Below are 26,211 nucleotides of genomic sequence, written 5' to 3'. Positions count from 1 at the left end.
GTGTTTTCCTGTTCCTAAAGGTCTGCTTCCTAAGGAAAGTCCTGAATAGTATTCAATGATTTAGAAACAAGATCCTGTAGGTGATAATAACGGATCCACATCTGGGTGCTTGAGTTGGGAAGGAAAATATTAACCAAATTGTCTTTTTTTCTTTCTTTTTAATTTGAGAGATGTTTTCTATAGGGCATGTGCACTTACCAGAAAGACAGAAAGCAAGAAATCCCTCTGGGGGGGGGGTGGCCATCCCACACTCCCTTCTCCTCTTGGGATTTTGGGTACACACACATGCACCCTGCGTGAGTTTTAAGCTGCCAGGTCTGGGACTCAAACTGCTGTTGACTACATGGGAGTCCAACAACGTAAACATTATGCCATCCGCTGGTCCCCCAATTTTCTTTTTAAAAAAATGTTTTTTTCTTTTAAAAAATTTGCCAGAAGATGCATACTCTCAAGAGAGAGGGAGAGAGAGAAAGCACTTCCAGTGAGGTGTGCTCACACCACGATTCCTTCTCCATTTCTTCCTCCTGTTCGGGATTTTGTGTATGCACATACACGTGGCCTGTGTTTTTTGAGGCCCCACGCCTGAGATTCAAACTGAGTAGTTTGCTATGTGGGATCTGGCTTCCTTAGCTACCAGGCCACATGGCCGGCTCTAATTTTTTTGCCTTTGTTCATGATAGAGAGAGAGAGAGGAGAGAGAGCAAGAGAGAGAGACCTTCTACAGAGGCTCACCTTGCTGTAATCCCTTCTCCAGCCCATTGGATTTTTACTCCATTGGATCTTTACTGCATGCCTGGAGTGTTTCAGGCTGACAGGTTTGGGATTTAAACCATGGCTACCATGTGGGTCTGGGCTTCTTTTTTTTTTTTTGGAGAGGTTTTTGCTATAGGGCACGTGTGCTTGCCAGAAAGACAGAGAGAGACAGAAAGTGAGAAATCACCCCCCAGGGGGGATGGCCACGCTGCAATCCCTTCTCCTCCATTCTCTTCTTGTGATCTTAGGCATGCACACACACGCGTTCAGCGTGAGTTTAAGCCACTGGGTCTGGTGCTCAAACCACAGTCAACTACATGGGAGTTCAGTGACATAGTCATTACACTAACTGCTGGTCTGGGGGCTTCTCTTGAGCTGACATATCAGGTGCATGTGTTTGTGTGTTCGGGATCTTGATCAGATGGAGAAATGGAGGAAAAGAGATTATAGTACAACTGAGCCCCACTGGGAAGGGGTGCCTCCTCTTTCTTTCTTTTCTTTCTTTCTTTCTTTCTTTCTTTCTTTCTTTCTTTCTTTCTTTCTTTCTTTCTTTCTTTCTTTCTTTCTTTCTTTCTTTCTTTCTTCCTTCCTTCCTTCCTTCTTTCTTTCTTTCTTTCTTTCTTTCTTTCTTTCTTTCTTTCTTTCTTTCTTTCTCTATTTCTTTCTTTCTTTCTTCCTTCCTTCCTTCCTTCCTTCCTTCCTTCCTTCCTTCCTTCCTTTTCTTTCTTTTCTTTCTTTCTCTTTTGCTCTGGCATGTCCACTGTTCTCTGGTATTAAAAATAAAAATGCTTGGGCCAAGCAGGTGGTGTAGTGGTTAAGGCACTGGACTCCACATAGTTGACTATGGTTTGAGTCCCGAACTTGGCAGTTGAAACTCAGGCCAGTGCATGTGTGTGTGTGTGCCCAAGATCCTGAGAGGAGAAGAGAGAAGAGATTCCTGTGTGACCACCCTTCTAGGGGGTGATTTCTTATTTTCTCTCTCTCTCTCTCTCTCTCTGTCTCATGAGCACACAAATGCACGTGCTCTATAACAAAAATTTCTCTCTCTCAAAAAAAAAAAAAAAAAAAAGGTGGCTTAAAAACCTTTGCTTGTAATACCACTTAGGAATTACATTGACCACTCTGAGAATGAAGGTGTGAGGGTAGGAGAAAGAGCATTAAATGAATATCCTGGAGGAGGACCAGTGATGGTGAAGTGGTTGTGCAATGCTCTGTGTGGCTAATCCATGCGGGAGTATTCCAGGTTCATGTCTAGAGACCTTCCTGAATATGTGGGTGTGTTCGTGCATGGTTGTCATCTGGGGCTGGCTGCAGCTGGCTACATAGTTTTTTCACAACATATCTGAGATTATTCTTTACAATCTAAGAGGAAGTCAGAAAATTATTCATCCAAATACAAAGAATAAATGATACCTTCTCTCTTTTTCTTGAGTATTTTCTCTCCAGTTTGGATTAACTCTGGATGAAGACAACAGAAAGCTCATAAACTGTCATTACATCCTCAGCTTTGCTAAAGAATTGGAAGGAAAATGAGAGAATTAAAGCATACCTTAATCAAAGAAAGGATGTTCTTGCTAGTAACCAGAGAAATACAACTCAGATTTACCACTTTCTGTCACCTGAGGTGAGGCTGACATTTGGATAAAAATATGTAGAAAGGAGGATTTCAAACTGGCAGATCTCCTTTTTAAAGGGATAAGATAACATTTAGTATCAGCTACAAAGCCATTTATGTCCTTTGATCAAGTAATACTACTCCAGAGAATTTATCCTAAGGAAATATTTTGACAGATGTAGGACAGATGTTTCTATCTGTAATAAAAAGAAGAACTGAAAAAGAAAAATATTAACTATTCAACAATGAGAGACTAATTTAGTACATTATAGTATGTCAGTAAGAGGGACTATAATATAACTATTAAATATAATTATGTAGACAAGGCCAGAGTATTTGGAAATGCTTTTGATATGGTATTTGTAAGCACTACATAATCATGTGCAGCTATGATTGTAATGACTGATAACATCTGATAGTATACGAAAAAATTAAAAAAAATTTTTTTGGAAGTAGGTGGAATTAAGGGTACTTTCTTACACTTTTTCAGTGCTATTCCAATGTGTTTTATTGTCCATGCCAAACAGTGCATGTGTCATGCCAAGATTGTAACCTATAGAAAGTAGTTTTCTATCCTTCCAAATATTCCTGTGGAGTTATGAATGTGCTTGGTTTATGTCATTATGCTGAATGACATGAGTGACATAGCAAGATACTACTAGAACCATCATCATAAGGGCCACAAACGTTCAAAACATAGCTCATCATTATGGTCTAAGGGTATCAGGGTGGCCTACATTCTTCCTAATCCATAGTTTCTTTCTGTTGTCTACTGGGTAACTGTTTATCTCTTGTTCGTGGAAAGGTTCCTGAACCTAAGACCTCCCCTACATCTTCCCATGCTGACCCAGTAGATTGTTACCACCACATAGATCACCAGGAAAAATATCTCAGTGAATGAAATAGTTTCTCCCGCTAGAACTGATAGTCCTGTTTTTGAAGAGAATTTGATTGGTAACAAACCACCATCTGGAAAATACTTTTATTTGTACTTTCAGTTGAGGGAGTGCAGGAATACAGGCAAGGCTGAGCTGAGACATTCTGGTAGTAAATTCTTAGGTGAAGAAAACAAAAAAATTCAGCTTCCATATTTGATAAGAAACACTAACACTAAGAAACTGCTGGCGTGGTGGCTAAGGTGCTGAACTCCCACGTGGCTGATCACGGTTCCAGTCCTACACCTGGAAGCTTGCTTTTTCACTTTCCTCTTTTTCTCTGTCTGTCTCTGGTAAGTATGTGTGCCCTATAACAAATTTAAAATAAATGAATAATTTTTAAAAAGAAGAAAGAAACACTGAGTATTTACACATCTTACATGTGTATGATAAAAGAAAACACTAAATGGTCCTGGTGCTGTTTAATAGTAAGAATGGGTCCAAGTTCAGGAAAAGCCATGTCTTGAATAGAGATGAATACACCCATGGAGAACACCTGAGTTAGGAGTGAGAAATCTGGTGTCCCAGACCCAGGACCTGTACCCTGCCCCTTGGGGCTGTGAGAGACAGCAGTTCCAAACCAGAACATACATTTGAGGTGCAGTGTTTCTCAACCACATGAAATACCACTCCTAGTAGGCACTGAGAGTATGGGGGAGAGTTTTGTGTTGTCAGGATGACTGGGAGACGTTACTCCATTCAGTGATATTTAGGAATACTAAATCTGTACGATGTGGGAGATTGTCCTGAACAATGGACAATTATCCTTTATAAAATTCCAATAGAGCCCTGTGGGAAAATAACATGTAGAAAATCAAACCTGGGAATAAATTGAAATTATCAAGAAAAATGAAAGAAATGGGATTGCAAAAGCAAAACACACTTCTTTAAATATTGAATTCTACAAGTTACTGTTATAAATACATCTATAATTTTGATACATGTGAATTTGAACCCAAAATTTATTTTACCAATGTTTTCTAAATGAACCAAGTGAAGTTTTGCTGAAGAAAAAAATAAATACTGAATTTAGCGTTTAGTATTCCTTCTGGTATATTAGGGAAAAGCTTTCTTTGGAGACCCTCATATAACGTCGTCCTTGGCAATTCTAAGGAACAACTAGCTGCTTTGAAACTCTCTAGTTACATGAATTTGGAAAGTGGTGACATATTATTTTAGAGAGGCACTTATAAAAATCAGGTTTCAAAACAGTCTGATGGAATTTTTATTAGTCTTTGTAATTCTTCTAGGCTTTGTAATTTCATGTAGGCTTCTGGGATAGTAAATCTGATGGCAGACAGTACCAATTAGTTAAGATTCAGAAATAATATTTCTCACATTTTTTATTTTGAGTCTAATTCTTTATTTTATTACTTATTTATTTATTCTTTTTTTTTTGGAGAGGTTTTGCTATAGGGCGCGTGCTCTCACCAGAAAGACAGAGAGAGACAGAGAGATAGAAAATGAGAAATCACCCCCCAGGGGGGATGACCACGCCACAATCCCTTCTCCTCCATTCTCCTCCTGGGATCTTGGGCACGCACGCACACTCGCCTGGCGTGAGTTTAAGCCGCCGGGTCCGGGACTTGAACCGTGGTCAACTATGTGGAAGTCCAGCAACATAGCCATTATGCTAACTGCTGGTCCCTTATTTATTTATTCTGAGAGAGATTTTTGCTGTAAGACGCATGCGCTCACTGGAGACACAGAGAGAGGCAGAGTGACAGAAAGTGAGCAATCACCACCCCCAGAGGGGATGGCCATTCAACAATCTCTTCTCTTTCATTTTCCACTCAGGATTTCTGGCACACATGTACATACACCCAGCATGAGTTTCAAGCTGCTGGGTCCAGGACTCAAACTGTGGTTAACCACATGGGAGTCAAGCACTATACCACCTGCTGGCCCCTTATTATTATTAATTAATTAATTAATTAATGCCAGAAGGCACATGTATACATGGTAGAGAAAGAGGGAGAGAGAGAAAGCACTTCCTAATGGTGTCTGGTCATGCCACAATCCTTTTTCCTCAAATTCTTCATCCTGTACATGTGTGTATGTCCAGTATGTTTTTCAAGTAACCAGGGCCAGAAATTGAATCCTGACTGGCCATGTGGGATTTGGCTCCTTTTGCCCATACTTATTCACTCTGCTACAGAGTTAGCCCTTAAGTTTAATATGTGTGCAAAACAACTCAGTAGTTTCTAGGCCTCATCTTTTGGTTTCCTTTTTCTTTTCTTTTTTCTTTTCTTTTCTTTTCTTTTCTTTTTTCTTTTCTTTTCTTTTCTTTTCTTTTTTCTCTTCTCTCCTCTCCTCTCCTCTCCTCTCCTCTCCTCTCCTCTCCTCTTTTCAGCTTGGGGATACCTGGGTTTGCACTAGCCATTCATCATGGCAGACTTGTAATTAAAACTATCACATGATGAACTGATTGAGCATAAAGGAAGTCTCCATAATATTACACATATTCTTCATCTGTTAGTTCATACAAAGGTATTTTGCAATCACATAACTGTGGTTATGTTTGTTCAATCTGTAGTTTGAACCTTTTCATTTGAATCCCCTTTTTCTATGACTGATTATTTGTCATTATAGGGGTTAATATAAGGTAAGGATTAGCTTAGTAATGATCTTTCCTTAATTACATCCTATATTTTATAATGGAGAAAAGTATAAATTGAAGCATATCACCCCCTCAGACTGAGGCAAAATGAACACATTGAGAAGAGAAATCTGAACAATTTGTTTTCAAGCTTTCAATTTGAAAGTACATCCATCTCCAAATCCAGGCCTTCTTCATATTAGAGATTTTAGTTTCATTAAAACAAAATTAAAGTTCTCTCTCACTGCCTTACATCTGCCTTGTTAAAAAAAAAAGTCCTCATGCTTGAGCTAGATATCAATGTATTTTTTCTTATTAATTAAATTAATTAATTAATTAGACCAGAGAGGGACAGAGTGAGAGCAAGAGCGAGAGCAAGAGAGAAAAAGTGAGAAAGCAACCCGCCAGGTCCTCAAACTGTGGTTGGCCATGTAGGAGTCCAACACCCTAAACCACCATGCCACCTGCAGGCCCCTCAATGTATTTTTTAATTAGTAATTTTTATTAACAAAAGTTTTCAAAATGCTCTACGTGTTTCTGTTCTCTAAGAGTTATCTTCACCCACCTTGAGTAAGAACTCAGTGAAGAAGTAACAGAAAAATCTCAATACACTTTCTCACCCCTTCACTTCTCTCCTTGCACAGCCTCCACCATGTTGCTTTTGGCTAAATCAACTGGTGAAATCTGCTGGAGATTCGGGTGTGGAATCTTGGACTAGCCACTGGTCATCTTCCTAGGTAACTTTTTTGAGCCTGAGTTTTTGTTGCTTTTACAGGAAAAAAAAAATCTCTAAGGACTAGACAAAAAAAGATAGATAAATGAAGGCTTTTCTTAGTTTCCAGTTCAAAATAAAAACCTGATATTTTCAGCACTCTCTGACTCAAGAAAACTGGCCAGAAGAGGGAGAACACCATGCTTCCCTCCACTCAGGAGGTCTTAATCCTGTTCCCAGAGGCATTGCCTCCAGAGTGAAACGTTGCTTAATGCCTGGGTGGCCAGGGAAGTCCCTCCGGAAAGATGAACCCAGGGCGAGGGAGTGGTCAGAGTGTGAGGGAAGGTGAGGCTTTGGTACTTATTTTTCCTTATACTCTCCGGTTGGCGGGGGCGGTGGAGGAGGGGCTCAACTGGGAGGTCAGGTTGGGAGGGCTGATGGAAACTATTTTTTGTTTTGTGTTATTTTTGAATGAGAGGAAAATATGTAACTGTGTTATTCTACACATTATCTTCTCTTTAGCCCTCCTTCTAGAATATACCATTTCCCTTTAACAGATATCACTAGCTCAAAAACGTATTTGTAATGAAGGTCTCTTGAGAGGATATGAAAAAACATGTAAAGTAGTTGGGAGAGACACATTTCTCCCCTTTTGTTAAATTCTGGTGGAGGCCTATACATGATGTTTTCATTGCCTGGATCGCCCACTATTGTCTAGTCTGTTCAATGACTTTTCAACCCTCCTCTGCAAAACCTTCTCTGAGAAGAACCGCCCTTTCCTCTCCAGGTTCTTATTTGCTTCCAGTGCATCAAGTAACACACCTGGGTAGAAAGAAACCTTTACTAAATATCATTCTATAAGAAATCCACAGGAAATTATTATCCATTCTGGGGCTTAAATGCTGTGGTAGTCAGGTCTACCTAGTTCACTTTTTTTTTTTTTTTTTTGTGAAGATACTAGTGGCGTTCTTGAACATAAGAGTTTTAGGAAGACAGCCACAAAAGGAGAATGACTGAGTCTACAAGTGAAAACCATTTAGAGTTGTCTAAAGACTTACCTTAAATCTTGATGCTGCATTTCCATTGAGATCTTAGCTACAGTCCTATTCTTATATATTTTCCCCTTGTACCGTAGGATCTGTAAACCTGAAAACTACATTTAAAAAAATTAATTAAATTTTCCAGAGGGTGCATGAGCTTACCAGAGACAGAGAGACAGATAGGGAGAAAGCTCTTTCCAATGGGGTATGATGATGCCACAGTCCTTTATTAATTTCTCATCCTGTTAAGATTCGAGGCATGAGTGCACACACCTCTGGCATGTTTTTTTAAGCATCAGGTACTGGAATTCAAACCAAGTTGATCATGTGAGATCCAGTTCCCTTAACCCCTAAAGTATGGGGCTGGCCCTAGAAATGACATTTTCCATCTAGTTTTCTGGTTTTGGTTCCATGAATGTAGGAGAGAGGCACTTCTTGAGATTTATCTATCTATTTATTTATTTAGAAAGAGAGGGGAGAGAGACCAACCTCCAACGGGGACCTCACTAAGCAGTCCTAGCTTGTCTGGATCATGGGCATGCCTATGTATACACCTGCTATGCTCAGGGAGGTTCTGGGACATGAACTCAGGACCTCTCCTATGTGGGTTCAGTTGCTTTACCACTTAGCCACCACCTGGCCCTGCCAAGAGATTAAAATAGAACAGAAGGCACAAGTTGTGACCAAGAACATAAGCTTTGGCAAAGGGAAGATATGAGGCTTTACCAGAGGTATTCTTCTGGAAATCACCTGCTTTGGTGCTACAGGAAGTTGAGATCATTGCCATAAGTTTCTTATGATCTCTGAATTCCATGATTGCCTGAAAGCTATAAAGCGCTTCCCTTTCATTCTCTTAGCCCTTACAGTGGTTTTGTGTAAGTACTCTAATTCTCTGTATTAAATGCCTTTTTTCTTGAAATACTTAGAGTGGTTTTTGTTTTTGTGACTAAACACTGACTAATACAATCTGTAAAACCAAGTAGGAAAGATTTTAAGAGTAGATTTTAAGAAAAGATTTTAAAGGTAGATTATTTTTTATGAGTGTTAATACTTATCAAGGCCCAGATGATTAAAACAAGGCCCATTTTTATCATTATGATATCCAAACTCTACATGTCCTATTTTGTTTGTTACATTCCTATCTTATTTCATACTCGTTATTTGTCTTTCATATTGGACTTTTTACTCTAACAATGTTGTAGTGTTTTGTACACAGTATGTCCACAATTCTTATTTGTTGAATTTTTAAAAAACATGACGTATGCAGGGCCAACAGGTGGTATGGTGGTTAAAGAGGCTGGATCCCACATGGCTGACTTCATGATTCAAGTTCCAACCCGGCAGCCTGAAAAATATGCCAGGTGCATGTGTGCGCATGCTCAAAATTCCAAGAGGAGAATGGAAGATAAGGGGTTATAGCTCCACCATCCCCCGAGGGGTTATTTTCTCAGTCTCTCTCTCTCTTTCTCTCTCTTTCTCTGGCAAGTGGACATACCCTATAGCAAATTAAACACAAACAAACAAACATGAAATATAATTATACCTTTGCTTGAAACACATTTTAGATATATTGTCTGGTAACTGAACAGCAAACAAAAGAGGCTACTACACTTGCAAAACATTTTGCAAAATGTCTGATGATTATATGTGCCAGGTAATAGTACATTCCTCAGAGTGAGTAATGTTGAATCATTGCCCATTCATTAACACCTGTGTTCATTCATCCAGTAAATATTTATTGATCACCTACTATGTTCAGTCAACCATATAAGCCCTTAGGAGATATCAGCGAATGAAACCTGAAGTACTCATCTATTCATCTCACTGGTTTGATTTGATCTTGGAATCTAGGACTAGATGCTCTTTTCCTTGTTCTTTTGTGTTTTGTGCCTCATGTGACTAGCCCAATGGTTCTTCTGGGATAACAAATGTCCTAATTGCAGATTCAAATGGAAAATGGATTCTCCACATCAGGAATAAGGTGTCTTGAACTTCATCTTGAAATGCTTAATATAAGGGTTTGAATCCTGGCCCTTGAGGCTTAAAAATCTCTGTCTTCCTTGGTACATGATGTGATAAATGTGTATGAGTAATACTTCTTCCTGCACAAAAATCCCAACTGTCTCCCCTTGATTAGTAATAGTTGCAGTTAAACATGGTTTCTCCATAAGCCTTGATGAGTTGCTGACCTTCTGGGATGGGTAATATTCACTAGTGCTCTCATTCAAGTTCCTTTTTGCCTATGGTTGACAATATTGCTATTGGGGCTGACCTAGTGGTTAGTGGTTAAGAGAGCCAGGTCCCACATGGCTGACTGTGGAATAGCTTGAAAAACATGCCAACAGGAGGGAGAAATGGAGAAGAGATTGCCTATGACCATGCCCGCTAAGGGATGCTTTCTTCCTCTCCCTTCCTCTTTGTCTCTCTCAGGCAAGCACAAGAGTCCTCTAGCAATTTTTTAAAAATATTGCTTCTATTACTTCTATTTAGATATTAAATAATCTGGAGTGGTTTCTTATTCTGTATATTGCTTTCTGCCAGGTTTCCTTGAAGAAGTCCTTATTATCTTTGTTTATACAACACCTTTGAATGGTTTCTGGGATAAGACTGACTCATTGCTTATGACTAAAGTTAGTACATTTTCTGTGAAAAGAACAACACTAGGGGCCAGCAGGTGGTAGAGAGGTTAAGGTGAAAACTCCCACATGACTGACTATAGTTCTAGCCCTGGACCTGGCAGTTTAAAATTTTCACCAGGCAGAGAATGGAAGAAAAGGGATTGTGTGTGGTCATCCACCCTTAGGTGTGATTTTTCACTTTCTCTCTCTCTAGCAAGTGCATATGCCCTATAGCAAAAATCTCTCTGTTAAAAAAAAAAAAGAATAAAAGAGAAAAGAATAATCCTGCAGTTAATCCTAATACATTATAAATATTCTAGAATATTATGTCATATAGTTGTGGGTAAATGATGGAAATGTATTGCCCTCATGTATAGGGTCGTGGGGAAGGAGAATTCACTCAAATGTCATTTAGGATAATTTTGCTTACATCCAGGAACAAAGAAGGGCGAAGCTTTCACTAATCTCCTGGTGGAGATTAGTGAATGGCCAGGGGAAAACTGAGGGACCATTAGTGGTTCTGGTTGATGAAGAGTCTAATACCCTAGAGATAACATGTTGGCCTGTATTTCCTTATTCAGACTTTATTTCTCACCATATACCAAAAAGGCTATACTCTGAGCAGCACTGAGAAGGGCAGGAATGGATATGGGAGAAGTGGTACCTGCCGCCACCACCAGAACAATGGGAATCTTAGCCACAGCACAGCCCATGTCCTTCCTAAAAGACATTGGGTGGGGAACCAGCAGATGGTGTAACGGTTATGTCGTTGGACTCCCACATAGTCAGTCGTGGACCTGGTGACTTAAACTCATGCCAGGCATGTGTGTGTGCATGCCTGAAATCCTGAGAGGAAATGAAAGAGAAGGGACTCTGGAGTGGCCATCCTCCCTGGGAGTGATTTCTCACTTTCTGTCTCTCTCTGTCTCTCCAGCAAGCGCATGTGCCCTATAGCAAAAATCTCTCTTAAAAAAAAAATAAAAAGACACTGGGTGACTGGAATCTGACTTTACTCAAAAGGACCTGTGATTGAAGTATAACATAGTCCAACTGAGTTCATTTACAAGTTCTAGGCCAATTGGTACAGTACTGAAAATTTTTTCCAAACATGAATACGGAAAACAGTAAGTCAGGCCAAGTGAATTTTACAGTTGGTATCGTTGGCTGTCTGTAGGCAGGATCAGAATAAGCTAGGTGGAAGAAAGGCCAAGTAATTGGGAATGGAATTGAGAGGAAAAAAGTGAGTCGAGTAGTGAGCTCAAATTGGTTGTCAAAACAATACAAGGAAATGGAATACTGGGAGCCCAAGGTAAACTCATATATTAGAATTATCTTAAATCAGCCAAAAAATTAGGAAAATCTCATTTTAATGTTGTTCCCACTCAGGCCTATGTAAACTGTTCCAAGCCTGAGGCATAGCTAGCTTGGGAGAAGTAGAAAGATGATAGTTATTGGATGCCCTCACTTTTCTTTTCTTTCTCTTTATTTCTTAGATCCCTTTCCTCTTTGTTTTCTTTTCTTTTTTTTTATTATATATTTTTTTATTTCTTTTTTTGTATATACATTCAATCGCATTGTTTAGCTTACAATGTGAGCATTTAACATACACCGAATGTCTGCACTCTATGTCAGAAACTGATTGACTAACGGTTGTACAAACACAAGAGATAGGTGTGACTGTCAGATGAGGTATATGTGGAGGAGTGGGGCCTAACGAAGGACATTTGGAGAAGGGATACGGAGGTAGAGCATTGACGGGATGGGGAAGTGTGGTGTTATCGGTTGGATGCTTTCACTTTTGTAGTCTCCTTCTACTTTAATCCGATCTACTAACATCCTGTGCGATATTTATTTAAATAGCGAAAGGCATGTAAACGCATTAGGTATAGAAAGGCAGGGCTGGAGATGCCCCAGCATTGGAAACAGGGTGGGTCAAATAGCAGGAGAGCACCCCTGGCCAGCACATTGCAGTTCTGTTGGCAAACCAAGTGGCCATCCTGAAAAGAAACCCTAAGCAAATATTTTTACAGTTAATGGGCAGTTACTGAGATTTCACATGACACCTCAATCTTGCGCTGCATTTCAATTTCCTTTCCACATTCAATATCCAGCCTTTTAAAATATACACTTGCAGAGTTAAATCTGTGTTAGCAAGTTTTTGAAAATCCAAGCAAATGGGTGGAAACATGCTTTGGCTTGATTCCGGCTGCGTATGTCTTCTTTTTCCCCTTGCTTCTTTTCCAGATTTTCCTGCCCTAGTTTAGAGAATATGTTGAGAGCAGGGAAGCAGGTGGGTGGGGCTCAGAAGTTGGAACAGAGAGGGGGGATTTACATATATATCTGGAGTGACTTTACTTATATTTTATTTATTATTATTTTAAGATCTACTATGGGACACATACAGTAATAGCTGGAGAGAGAAAGTAAGAAATCCCACCCCCCCTCCCCAGAACACAGCCACAACTCAACTCTTTCTTCTACCTTCTACCCTCTGTTCTCGGGATTTTGGGCATGTGTGCACATGTGACTGGTATGGTTTTTGTTTTTGTTTTTGTAGAGGTTTTTGCTATAGGGCACGTACACTCGCCAGAAAGAGAGAGACAGAGAGACAGAAAGGGAGAAATCACCTCCCAAGGGGGTTGGCTACACTGCAATCCCTTCTCCATTTTCCTCTCAGGATCCTGGGCATGCATACGCCCAGGATCCTGGGAGGAGAATGCTTCTGGTGTGAGTTTAAGTCACCAGGTCCTGGACTCAACTGTGGTCGACTACATGGGAGTCCAGTGACATAGCCATTATGCCAACTGCTGGTCCCATACTGGTATGGTTTTTAAGCCACTAGATCTGGGACTTGAACCATGCAGTCTGCTACATAGGGTCTAGCCACTTTAATCCCTTACCCACCTTGCCACTGGCTGGTTCATGGAGTACCTTTGAAAAACAAAAACAAAAAACAGAAACAAGCTCTCTTTTGTTATCATTGTTGTTACTGCTAGAGTTTACATATGATAGCTAGGAAGAGAGAAAGCACTCACCAGTGAGGTGTGGTCACTCCACAATTCTTTTTCTTCCATTTCTCCTTCCCTTCAGGATTTTGGATATGCATGCATCTGGCATGTTTTTCAAGCTGATGGGGGTGGGATTCAAACCATGGTCAGCCATATGGGATCCAGGTCTTTCGACCACTGTGCCATGGCGCTGGCCCTAGAGTAACATTTTTTAAGATGAAAATTCTCAGCCTCTTTTTACATGCTGTTGTACATATATTTACTTTAGTATCTTTTTCTATTATCTTTTTTCTACCAAATTACTTTCAGCAAGCCAGATTTGAGGGAATTATAACTAAAACATATAAATGAATAGGATAACAAAATTAGTAGTTAAATTAAAAAGCTATAAAGTTCCAACAAAGAAAATATAACAAACTATTAATCATATTCAGATCTTTATAGTAACCAAACCAAAACAACAACAAATATATAAGCATGTATTATTGAATGAGGTTTCACGATTTTATCCAACTCTATTTTAGAACACAGAAAAACATTTGTAATAATGCACAAAAATGTCTGTAGCATTTTAAGTGTCTTAACACTGGAGAAAATTTGGTAATAGCTTTATTCTGACTATATGAAAATATGTATTAAGCAAAAGCCATGATTACAAAGTTATATACTATTTGCAAACATGTCTAGGGACATTGAAAAGGAGCTGATACCATGGCTCCAGGCTAAAACCCTATGTGTGACCTTTCAGACCTGACCAGAAGCAATTGCAAAGGTTTCACGGAGGAAGCTATCTTCCCTACTTCAGACTTGGGGTACGGTCTGGAGGGAGCTGCAGTTGAGGACTCAGTGCCCCACAAGCCAGCCATGCCCTTATGCATACCTACATTCCTAGTCCAAAAGCTCTCATCAAGACACATTTCTCCATTCTGACTCAGTATTCAGAAATTTTCCATTTCTTGTCCCCCGCTGTGGTATCCTTCCAGTGAGACAGTCCCCTCATGGTCTCCCAATCCGATCAGATACATCTGGCCCTCCCCTGGCACCGTTCTGTGTGGAAAACGAAACACTGAGGAAACTGCTGCTTTTTCTTCTTTGGTTTCTGGTTTATACTATGGCAATAAGTGGACACAAGCTTAACTGTCGCTTTTAATTTGCCTTGTCTTAACTGACCACCTTAACACCTGCCAGCTTAGCTCTCTCCAAGTCAGCTTCTGCAGTAATTATGTATCACACTTTGGAAAAGAGACACTATTTACAGACCCTACTTGGGTGAATGGATATTTATCCACAACTGTTTGGCAGCTTCATTCCTGGATGCATGACAGAGTATGTCTGGTCTGTTTTCTGCCACTGTTACAGAATACCATGGACTGGGTACTTTATAATAAACTGGAATGTGTATGGTTTGTGGTTCTAGGGTCTGAGAATCCCAAGATCAAGGGGGTGTATGTGGTGAGGGCTTGTGGCATTATAATGAACTGGAAAGCATCACATCACGGTGAGAGAGTAAGTGAGATGGAGAGGAAGGAGCCCACTCCCTTGATGTAAGAACTACTCCATTCATAAGGGCAGCATTTTGGGGAACACATTCAAACCTATCACTCAACATTGCTAGGATGTGGGAGTGATGGGGAGAGGTTGTGAGGGGTTGCTGTGGTTCAAATATGTATTCCTTCCAACTTGTTGTTGAAACGTTGTTGAATACCCTTTGCGGTGGTATTAAAGAGGTAGGGCCTAGGAATGTGATTTATAAGTCATGGGTTGGTGCCTTCTAATGGAGCTCGAGGGAACTAGTGTAGGTCCTCTCTTTTGCCCATTCCTCCCTTCTAGAAGATGCAGCAATAAGACGCCATCTTGGAGGGAGAGGTTAGGCCCTCACCAGACACTAATACTTAATCTTTTTTTTGGAGAGGTTTTTGCTATAGGGCGCGTGCGCTTGCCAGATAGACAGAGAGAGACAGAGAGACAGAAAACGAGAATCCCCCCCCCAGTGGGGATGGTCATGCCACAATCCCTTCTCCTCCATTCTCCTCTTGGGATCTTGGGCACACACGCACACACGCCCGCCTGAGTTTTAAACCACCGGGTCTGGGACGACTACATGGGAATCGAGCGACATAGCCATTACGCTAACTGCTGGTCCCAGTCTTAAACTTACGGATTCTGGAACTGTGAGAAATAAATTTCTGTTCTTTATAAATTAGTCACTGGTATTTTGTTACAGCAGCACAGATGAACTAAGACAGGGGCACATGGTATGCCTCTCAGTGCCTTTAGGAATGACTGCTGGTCCTAGATCATCCAGTGGGAGTGTTATGCCTCGGGTGGAAATTTGGTTTTTCTCTAGTATGAGGAGAAGAGTAATCTGGCGTGGGAATTATAAAACTTTATGCGTATTTCCCAGAGCATTTTCAGGTTAACTTCCAGATTCTTGGTAAATGCACCCTTTTCTCTATGTACAGACATAGGGAAATACTTGTTCTATTATTTATTAAGTTTAAATTATGTGCCTCCATCTAATATTTATATGTTAAGGTTCTCACCCCCATTGTGACTGCATTTGGAGATGGAAACTTTAGGAAGGTAATTAAGGTTAAACGATGCCATAAGGGTGGCGTCCTAATCCTGTAGCACCGGAGTTCTCTCTATTTCCATGTACACACAGAGGAAGGTTCATGTGAGGATACCGAAAGGATATGGCTTTCTCTAAGCCAGAAAGAGAGAGCTCGCCACAAATTGACCCTGCTGGCACCTTCATTTGGATTTACAGCCTCTAGAACAGTGAGAAAATATATTTCTGTTGTTTAAGCCACCCAGTCTATGGTATTCTGCTATGGCAGCCTGAGCAGACCAATTCAGTGAAGAAAATCTGTTTCATTATGGAAACAGGAAGAAAAGAAAGAGTCTGGCATGATATGGAGCAATTGGTGGAGTGTAAGAAAAGAATATCCATTTGACTTGGCTTTGGAAAAGGCTCCTTCAATTAGCACAGGTTTATTGACACAGGATTATGTTTTGCTCTTTGTGGGTCTAGTCATACCATTTGATCTGCTGAGAAGAGCATTTCCTGAGTCATCATATTTTAAATATTCGAGCCAACCCTCTATCCTAGTGGTTGATGGAGCTAGGTACCACATGGCCAACCAAGGTTCAAATCCCAGGCAGCTTGAAAAATACGCCGGGCTCATGTATGTGCATAACCCAAATCCTGATGAGATGGAAAAATGGAAGAAAAGAGATAGTGAGGTGACCAGGCCCCATTGATAGGTGCTTTCTCACTCCCCCCACCTCTGTCTCTGTCTTTATCTGATGAGTAAATATGACCTCTGGAAAGTAAGAAAAAGTTTAAACCATTTTAAAAAATTATGCTGGGCCCAGCAGATGGCATAGCGATTATATCGCTTAACTCCCACATGGCTATCCACAGTTCGAGTCCCAGAACCAGTGGCTTGAAACTCATGCTAGGCATGTAAGATCCCAGGAGGAAAATGGAGAAGAAGGGATTACAGTGTAGCCATCCCCCTTTGGGGGGTGATTTCTCACTTTCCCTGTCATTGTCTCTCTCTCTCTCTCTGGCAAGCCCATGTGCTCTAAGACAAAAACAAACAAACAAACAAAAAAACAAACAAAAACCTCATTAAAAAGTATGCCAAAGGGCACATGTGAGAAACAGAGCTATAATGCAAGAGAGAGAAAACACTTCACAATGGGGTCTGGTCACACTGCAATCCTTTTCCCTTCAGTTCTCGATCCTGTCAGGATCCTCGGAATGCTTATGTTTCTAGTATGTAAGCTGCTAGGGTCAGGACTCAAACCCTCGTCAGCCACGTAGGATCTGGTTTCCTCTGGGCAAAATTTAACTGCTGTGATGCAGGGCAGGCCCATCATATTTTTTTTTTTTTTTGGAGAGAGTTTTCACTGTAGGGCGCGTGCGCTCGCCCGACAGACAGAGAGAGACAGAAAGTGAGAAATCACCCCCCAGGGGGGATGGTCACGCCGCAATCCCTTCTCCTCCATTCTCCTCTCGGGATCTTGGGCATGCACGCACGCACACGCGCCCGGCGTGAGTTTTAAGCCACCGGGTCCGGGACACGAACCACGGTCGACTACGTGGGAGTCCAGCGACATAGCCATTACGCTAACTGCTGGTTCCCAGGCCCATCATATTTTAAATGTTAGTACATTTTAAAATTTTTATAATTAAGCCTTCAGACAAAGTTTAAGCCATATAATTAAATAATTGCATGTATAATCCAATTATAAAAAATTGGATATATATGTAAATCTACATAAAATAAAAATATTTCAAATTTTAATAGTGTGAAAATGAAAGGTAAAGCTGATAAGCTAGAAGATGGTGGAGAAGGAGAGAGTTGGAGTGAAATGCAGGGAACTAATAATTCCTCATTTTCTACATTGTAAAGTTGAGAAATACTATCTGAAGTAGATAGATTAAAAAATAAAAGATGTAGTTTTTCTCTTTTTAAAAAAAATTGGGGGGGCCAGCAGGTAGTATAGTGGTTGAGGTACTGGACTCCCATATGGATGACCACGGTTTGAGTCCTGGACTTGGTGGCTTGAAACTCAATGCTGGGAATGTGTGCGTGTGTGTGCTCAAAATCCTGAGAGGAGGAGAAGGGATAGTGGAGTGGCCATTCCCCCTGGAGGGGTTGATTTCTCACTTTCTCTCTGTCTTTTTGGTGAACACATGCACCCTGTAATAAAAATAGCTCTTAAAAAAGAAAGAAAGAAAGAAAGAAATTGCCAAAGGGGGTGTGCACTTGCCAGAGAAAGACAGAAGAGAGAGAGAGAGAGAGAGAGAGGGAGAGAGAGAGAGAGAAAGTGAGAAAGCATCTCCCATGGGGAATGGTCCACCCAAAATCGCTTCTCCTGTGTTTCTTTCTTTTGGGATTTTAGGCATGCACACACACACACACCTGGCATGTTTCTCAAGCTGTTGGATCCTAGGTTCAAACCATACAGTCAGCTATATGGGTTCTAACTCACCACACCCAATAAAGTTCTTTAAAGTAACAAAGATTACCAGTAATAGAATAAAAAATAAAAAATGCTAACAAGTTCTTGGAGGAGAAATAGCTAGTGAGTTAGAGCTCTCATTATTTATAAAGTAGGACCAACAGACATCCCTGAGGCTGACATACGAAGAAATAGAAGTACAAATGGTTTTCAAATGGAGGACTAACCCCGTGGCCTAGTGGTTAAGGGAGCTAGATTACCAACAGCTCAATTTCAGTCCTGGTCCCAGACACTTGAAAACATGCTGCTCACAATCCCAACAGGATGTAGAAATGCCTGGGGTGGGGGTGCTTTCTCCCTCTCTCTGTCTCTTTATTGCTCTTCAGCAAGCACAGGTGTACCCTAGCAATGAAAAAAAAAGAAAGACAATTACAGAATCACAGAAAGTTAATGAAAAATGTGTATCATGAAAAAACTATACATGGATTTCAAAGGGTTTTTTTTTTTTGCATCAACATAAACTTGTAATTTATCCCATTTTTCATGAATATTTAGAAGTCTTCTCATCTAAGTATACTGTTTTGAAATAAAATTCCAAACATTCTAAGCAAGTGGTGTAGGAGCCTCTGAAAAGAACCAATCAATGGACCTTCTCTTCTCCATCCAGTTTCTAAACAGATCGAAGAATCAGGCAAGGAGTAAGGCTGATGGAAGATTCAAATGTTATTTGCTACTTCATTATTAATAGAGGCTAAGTTGCAGTACATGGCTTTCTGTGAGAGCTAAAGAGCATGCTTAATGTACTTCAGGAAGAGACCCAACACAGAAAAGTGTTGGACCTGGGCAGGCCTTCCCCCATTTCTGGAATAGCCCATACCTAGAAAAGCAGCAGAGAAGCAGAGAACGCTGTCTCCACTGGGACATCAGCTCCCAGGAGAAAGAAAGGAGCTGAGCCAGGCATGTGTGGTTTATTGCTATTTAATTCACCACTCAGATTAAGCCTTTTCTCTCTCTTTTTGCTCTTTCTTTTTCTTTTTTTTTTTTAAAAAATTTGTTTTTCTTCCACAGCAGAGTGGAGAGAGGCTAGGAATATCCTATCCAGAGGCTTAAAGAAACATCAAGGTCAGAGATTTCCCCTTAACAATTGCCTCTAGGAAGTTAAACATGCCTTGGATGTGGGGTGGATAGGGGAAGAATTTACTTTTCATTTTATACCTCCTTTGTCTTGTTGCACCGGAGTGACATAATACTATTAAAAGAATTTTGGCAGAATGTGAATAGAAGGTAAGGGTAAATGAGGGTTTACTTTGTCCTATTTTGTTATTATTTTGTTCCTTTTTCATCTCTCCTGGAGATTTAGGTTGGGCTAACCACAAAGAGAAGATGATGAAAAGATTAAATAGAATGGAATAAATACTAGCTCAATACTATAAGTCAGTTTTCCTGAATATTTATCATCAAGACACATTGTCTCTAACCTCAACCCACTTCCAGAGATACCTTCATTTTGCCCACTAAGATGTAAGCCTGAGATGACAGCTACCTTGTCCTAATTCTCAATATTGTTGTTCTATTTATCTGTGGGAATATAGCCTCCCTTCTCTTCCTTCTTCTTTAAATGATAGTGAGTACATGCATGAGGGAGAGACAGAGAGACGGAAGCACCCTCACAGGATCTCATTATACTATGATACCCTTTCCCCAACCCTCAACCTCTTTAGGATGTGGGCACATGTGTGCCTGCCTGGCATGTGTGCAGGTCAATCCATGGTCAGCCATGTGGCTTCCAGCACTGTGGTCCAGTACATTACAAACTGAGTGACCTAGGAGGGTCATATGTGAATGAATTTTAACAATGGGAAGAATCTGGGGAGGACCCCCAGGTCTTCTGAACAGACTAATGTGAACTACTCTAACAACCTTTGTTTGACCCTTATACATCACTCTTTATTCCATTTATTTCTCCCACTCCATTGTACTAAGGAAAGGTTTATTTAACGCACAGAACTAAATATCCCTTCTTCCCCTTTTTTTCCGGGTGATCAAAGTGATCAAGAACTTGGCATTCACAGTGTCTTCATCAGGGTGGTGGTTACATAGGTAATATACATGTGTGAAAATTTACTAGGTTGCATACTTAGGATGAATACTTTTCATTTATTCAATTTATGATATATGTTATACAGCAATAAATTTGGAACAAAACAAAACAACAAAACTAGCTTTAGGCAGTTTATATCTCTGCCAGAGATTGGTACAAGAGCAAATATTATGCTCCCGCTAGACTTTTAATCTGGCAACCCCTTGTAGCTAGGGCGTTGGAACCCACTACAATCTGTCAGTTTTTCTGCATTTTTCAAATATTTATTTTCCTCTAGGCTTACTAAATGCTTTCAGTGCACAAATTTTTTCTTTACTAGATCTGTCTAATTACAATACAAACTTTAAAATCCATACACACAGTCACGCACGATTGTTACATGTTGCTGCATTAAAACTCCTGCTTCTGCATGACAAAACACCACAGTAAGATAAAAATACAGATGAAATAATAAAAAAAGAAATAAAAATGGGGAAAATATTCATAACTGAAATCACAGGCCTTTTACCTATGAGAGTCCTAGTCAGTTTATAAAGGACCAAGCACCCCATAGAAAAATGAGCAGAGAATATGAACAATCAATTTCATCAACTGTAATGTCCCTCCCACAGGAACTCTTGTCAACTTCAGTTACAATCAGAGAAACAAAATGGAAACTACACTGAGATACTATTCTTCAAGCTGTCAGACTTAATAAAATCCAAAGGTTCGACAGCACATGGAGATGAACTCTGCCATCCATTGCTTGGGAGGGTAGCTTCTACAGCCTTCATAGAGGACAGTTTAACAGTAACTGTCACAGTTATGAATAAATATGCCCTTGGCGCTAGTAGTTTGATTCTTAAGAATTTATATGTAAGATACATTTTAGACAGGCAATTAAATAAAAGGAGGAGGAGGGACAAAAAATATATGTAGGCAGACATTTCACTTTTTTTTTCTTAATACTTGAACCTTATAAACACAATAGCTATTCAAAACAAAAAAGAGAAATGAATCAAAACTACCCTGATAATTATAACCCTTCTTTGTGGCCCATAATGGATAAAATAGGTGCAGACTTAGCTCATTACCAGGAAAAAAAAATCCTTCCTCAGAGTTAATTATAAACACACTCAACATTTAGAAATGGATGGAAGGATGAAAAATATTTATCTTTTCTCTTGGGTTGCTTTTTTTTCTTTTTTAAAAAATTTGCCAGAAGTCGTGTGTACTCACCAGAGAGAGGAAAAGTGAGAAAGTACCCCCTATGGGGCAGGTCACTTTCCTTCATCTTTCCTCATTTCAAGAGTTTAGACATGTGCACACATGCCAGCATGTTTCTCAAGCTGCTGGGTCTGGGACTGAAATTGTGCAGTGAGCCATGTGGGATCCAGCTGTCCTAACCACCATTCCATGGGTCAGTGTTTGGGTAGTTTTTCACTTAGGATGCTGTAGAATGTCTCCCTTAGTTTCCTTTCTTGCTTTTATTCCCTTTTACTTCTATGACCCTTGTCCCATCTCCTGATGATGGTACCCTGTTTAATCTGGATCTTCCCTCTCCATGGGGGGGGGGTAGAGGGAAGCTTTTTTCTTTCTTGTACTAAGTATTTCTTCCAGAGTGACTTTCTTATACTAAGAATTTCTTTAAAACTTATTTTTTAAAACATCCCTTCTCTGACGTGAGGGTAGGAAAGGATAGGAAGAGACGGCAACCCCTACAGGGACTAAAGCTCCACACAGCCTCCATAACCACATATTCTTGCTCTCCTGTCTGGCCCATCTTCCAGAGCGCCTACTCCAGTATGCACATAAATCCAGTCCTCAATCTATAATAGATTAAAAAATGTAGACATCTTTAAAAACTATGAAAAATTTATCAATAGATCTTATAAATTTTATTCCCAAATATTTCCTGAATTCTCCACTTCTTTTCAGCCCTGCTGTCAACACTTTAACCCAGATAATCACTATCTCTATATCATCTATTGCAATACTACCTCCATCTTATCTCTTCATGCTCCTAATTCTCTTCCACGTTCTTCAGTTGTTTTTGTTTTGTTTTATTGTGAAATATTGGGTTGTCGAAAAAGCATTTTGGCATAGAAAAATAAGTCATGACTTTTCCAACAATCCAATATAATGCTCCCACAGAGATATGCATGGCCTTGATGCCTTCCTGGACGGCCTTGATGCCTTCCTGGATCACCTGTACCAGGGGCACACCTGTCCCCAGGTACAGTGAACAATGGCTACTGATGAGTGATAGCTGCCCTCTTCTCTGGAGAATTTCTGTCTGCCGCATCCAGCTGCCTCACCTGGATGGCCAATGTTGCCTGAACATTTTGACCTCATTTGTACAGACCTAGGCCCATGACTGGAACAGGAAACAAAAGGATTCCCCTTTAGCCTCAAAGGAGATTTACTCTGTGGTACAATTTGAGCTCCAGAATTCCCCACAGGATCAGAATCTGGTCTCCGAAGATGACATCCTTGGTTAGCTTTTACCCTACTCCACCTTGTTTTCCCTCATCTTCTCTTCCTCAACTCAGAGCACCTCCTTAGTAAATTACTTGAATAGAAATCTTTGACTCAGGATTGCTTCTAAGAAAACCCACCCAAGATTATGCAAAAAATACAATCCTCTAGGGACCAGCAGATGGCATAATGGTTTTGTCGTTGGACTCATGTAGTCGACTGGTATTCGAGTTTCAGACCCAGCAGCTTGAAACTCATGCTGGGTGTGTGTGCCTGAAGCCCCCAAATCATGAGAGGAGAATGGAGGAGAAGGAATTGTGGCGTGGCCATCCCTCCTGAGGGTGATTTTGCGCTTTCTGTCTCTCTGTCTCTCTTTGTCTCTCTGGCAAGTGCATGAGCTCTATAGCAGAAATCTCTCAAAAAAATTCCTCTAGTTTGTGCATGCAAGCAAACCAGAGAAACACCCTTCATGGTGTTCAATCATGTTGCAAAACCCCTCTCCTAGTCCTACAGCCCGCCAGGATCCTGGGCATGCATGCATGTTTTCAGTTCCACTGAGTTGGTGACTTCAACCATGGTTAACATGTGGCTTCAAACTCCATAGTCCTGTACATTACCAGTTGTGCCACAGAGGTTGGGCTACTTATCACATTATTATAAAGTAGTCATTGTTAAGAAAAAAATGTATTCAGGGGTTGGCCAGATATCACAATGGCTAGGCACTGTGTAGAGGAAGTCAGAACCCATGGGCTGACGGGGGTTTGAGTCCTGGTTCTGCAGGTTAGAAAAACACACTGAGTGTGGGCACATGCATACACAGGGTACTGACAGGATGGAAAATTGGAAGAAAAAGAATTGTGGTATGACCAGCCCTTGGTGGGGATTGCTTTCTCTCTCTCTTTCTTGCACATGAGCCTTCTGGGAAAAAAAGAAAGAGAGAAATATATTGCAATAGAAGGAAGGAGAGAGATAGAGATAGAGATAGAGAGATAGAGAGATAGAGAGAGAGAGAGAGAGAGGAGGGAAAGAAAAAGAAAGAGAAAGAGGAAGGAAGAAGGGAAAGAAGGAAAGAAAAAAAGAAAGGAAAATAAAAGAAGTAAAAGAAGTGAAAATTTATCCAAAACTTAGAAATAAGGCAATGGGGAGGCAACACTTCTTTTTGATCACTTGTCAGCAGGGCAGCCCAATGATTACTTCATTATCTAAGGAAAGTAGTTCTTAACCTTTTGCGTGCCCAGTGATCGCTGTTATGTGCTGAATTATATCCCTCCCCAATTCTGTATATTGAAGCCCTACTTTTCAGCACCTCATAATGTGGCTATATTTGGAGATAGGGCCTATGAAAAGATGATTTAGTGAAAATGAGATTCTTAAGACAGACCCTAATCCAATATTATTGGTGTCATTATATTGTTAGAAAAGTCACTATGCATTTTTGCTTTGCTTTGTTTTCTTGTAGAGGCTCTTCACAGTTCAGAAATTATCTCATGTCTATTTCACTACAATTTTATCAAGAATGAGCATTTAATTATATTAAATATTTCTTTGGAATCCTTTAAAAAAAGAACATAAAAAAATACATCATGACTTTCCTCACAACCTAATATTATAATAAGAGGACATTTGGATCCAAAACAAAAAAGAAAAAGACACCTAGGATGTCTTTGCACAGAGGAAAGACCATGGGAGGACATGAGAAAAAGGTGGCCACCTGTGAGTCAAAGAGAGCGTGCAGGAGAAACCAACCCGCCACCACTTTGCTCCCCACAAAGGGTGCAAAGTCCTGCTCTAGCCCTCAGCCTGGCTGATATCTCTGATGAACACGATCATATTTAATCATTAGTGAATCATTGTAGAGCTCCTCTCAGTTGTAAATGAATTTTAAAGAAGGGCCCACAAGCCGCTTTCCATAGCTATGTGGTCTGAGACCACTGAATCATGGTTGTGCTTTTGGTATTTGATGGGTAACTGTGCTTAGAAATGTCTGAAGTGAGAATTTTTGTTCCTTGAATCCACAAATTGCCAGAGATGAGAGGTTGTTTCTTGAGTATTGAGGAGGTTTTTCTTTTCTAGGGACACTCACTACCTGAAAGTTTTCTGATTTAATCAAAATAATAAGGTTTCTGAAGGAAACCTTTTTACAGAAGATAAATGGGGTCCTTGATGATAATGCAGAGCACAACATGGCTTCTCACAAAGAACAACATGAAGGTATCAGGGTTGGGAGTGGGTAGGAGAAGAGAGGAAGCAAAAATCTCCCCAAAACAGAGCAAGGAGAAAGTTGAAAACTAGAAGATATCTAAGGAGGAATAACAGGAGTCCAGAGAACAGCTAGCACATCTGGTCTTCCTGGTAAGACAGTGGAGCCCTGAACCTACCCAATGCCAGTGATCACAGAAGTTAACTTGGCAGAATGGGAGCTGACCAACAAGCAAACGCTTCAGTGAGGAGTAATCTAATGAACTATTGTCTCTCCACACAATGGGGTGATTTCTAGCTTTAAAGGAATGAAGATTATCTCTCTGTACTTCTATGGAGTGATCTTCAGAATATATATTTTTAAAAAGTAAGGTGACAACCCTCAGAATGGGGGATAATTTTTGTTAATTGTGCCTCAGATAAGGGACTGATAACCAGAATACACAGGGAACTCAAGCAGCTTACTCGGAGGAAAATGATTAACCCAAATTAAAAGATGGGAAAATGAGCTGAATAAACAACTCTCTAAGGAAGACATACAAATAGCCAAAAAGCATATGAAAAAATGCCGAACATCCTTCATTGTAAGGGAGATGCAGATCAAAACCATAATGAGATACAACCTAACCCCAGTCAGAATGGCGAAGATTAAAAAAACAAATAAGTGCTGGAGGGGATGTGGTGAAAGGGAGAACACCCTACACTGTTGGTGGGAATGTAAACTGGTCCAGTCACTGTGGAGAATGATATGGAGGTTCCTCAAAGACCTTCAGATGAACTACCATATGATCCAGCAATTTCACTCCTGGGTAGCTACCCAAAGAATAGGAGAGCACTCAGTTGGAAAAGCGCTTGCACATCTATATTCATTGCAGCCATATTCACGATTACTAAGACATGGAACCAACCCAAATGTTTGTCCACAAACAGATGAATGGATTGAAAAATTTTGGCACATACTCCATGGAATGCTATTCAGCCATAAAAAACAAGGTCCTGGAATTTGATAGAAAGTGGACCAATATGGAAGACTTGTTGCTGAGTGAAGCAAGTCAGGCTATGAAAGAGAGACATTGCATGTCTCCACTTAACATATATCGACTGTCTGCACTCTATGGTAGAGACTGAAGGACTGGAAAACATAAAAGTATTAAAAGTTGTAATGGACACTAGAGACAAAGTAGAAAGAGAGTGTGG

The 26,211-nt window shown here is 40.3% G+C and overlaps 1 protein-coding gene across 9 annotated transcripts in view; it reads right to left on the bottom strand.

The window, feature by feature from the left end:
* USP38 (ubiquitin specific peptidase 38) overlaps positions 1-26,211 on the bottom strand; it is an 86,089-nt gene that overhangs the window by 6,488 nt on the left and 53,390 nt on the right. For 3 of the 9 annotated variants that reach the window (XM_027766121.1, XM_027766109.1, XM_027766127.1), the window contains exons 13-17: positions 18,485-18,659; positions 14,161-14,327; positions 13,308-13,476; positions 7,673-7,767; positions 2,167-2,263 (exon numbers count right to left, since the gene is read on the bottom strand). The gene's annotated coding sequence lies outside the window, so the exon portion shown is untranslated. The remainder of the gene's footprint in view (positions 1-2,166; positions 2,264-7,672; positions 7,768-13,307; positions 13,477-14,160; positions 14,328-18,484; positions 18,660-26,211) is intronic. The other 6 variants (XM_027766126.1, XM_027766113.1, XM_027766129.1 and 3 more) reach the window with 6 other exon arrangements.

This window comes from Tupaia chinensis, unplaced genomic scaffold (genome assembly GCF_000334495.1).
Source record: "Tupaia chinensis unplaced genomic scaffold, TupChi_1.0 Scaffold000064_1, whole genome shotgun sequence".
In the NCBI taxonomy this organism is placed as follows: domain Eukaryota; kingdom Metazoa; phylum Chordata; class Mammalia; order Scandentia; family Tupaiidae; genus Tupaia; species Tupaia belangeri.
The sequence above is the reverse complement of the archived record's forward strand: the minus strand, read 5'-3'. Positions and strand labels throughout refer to the sequence as shown.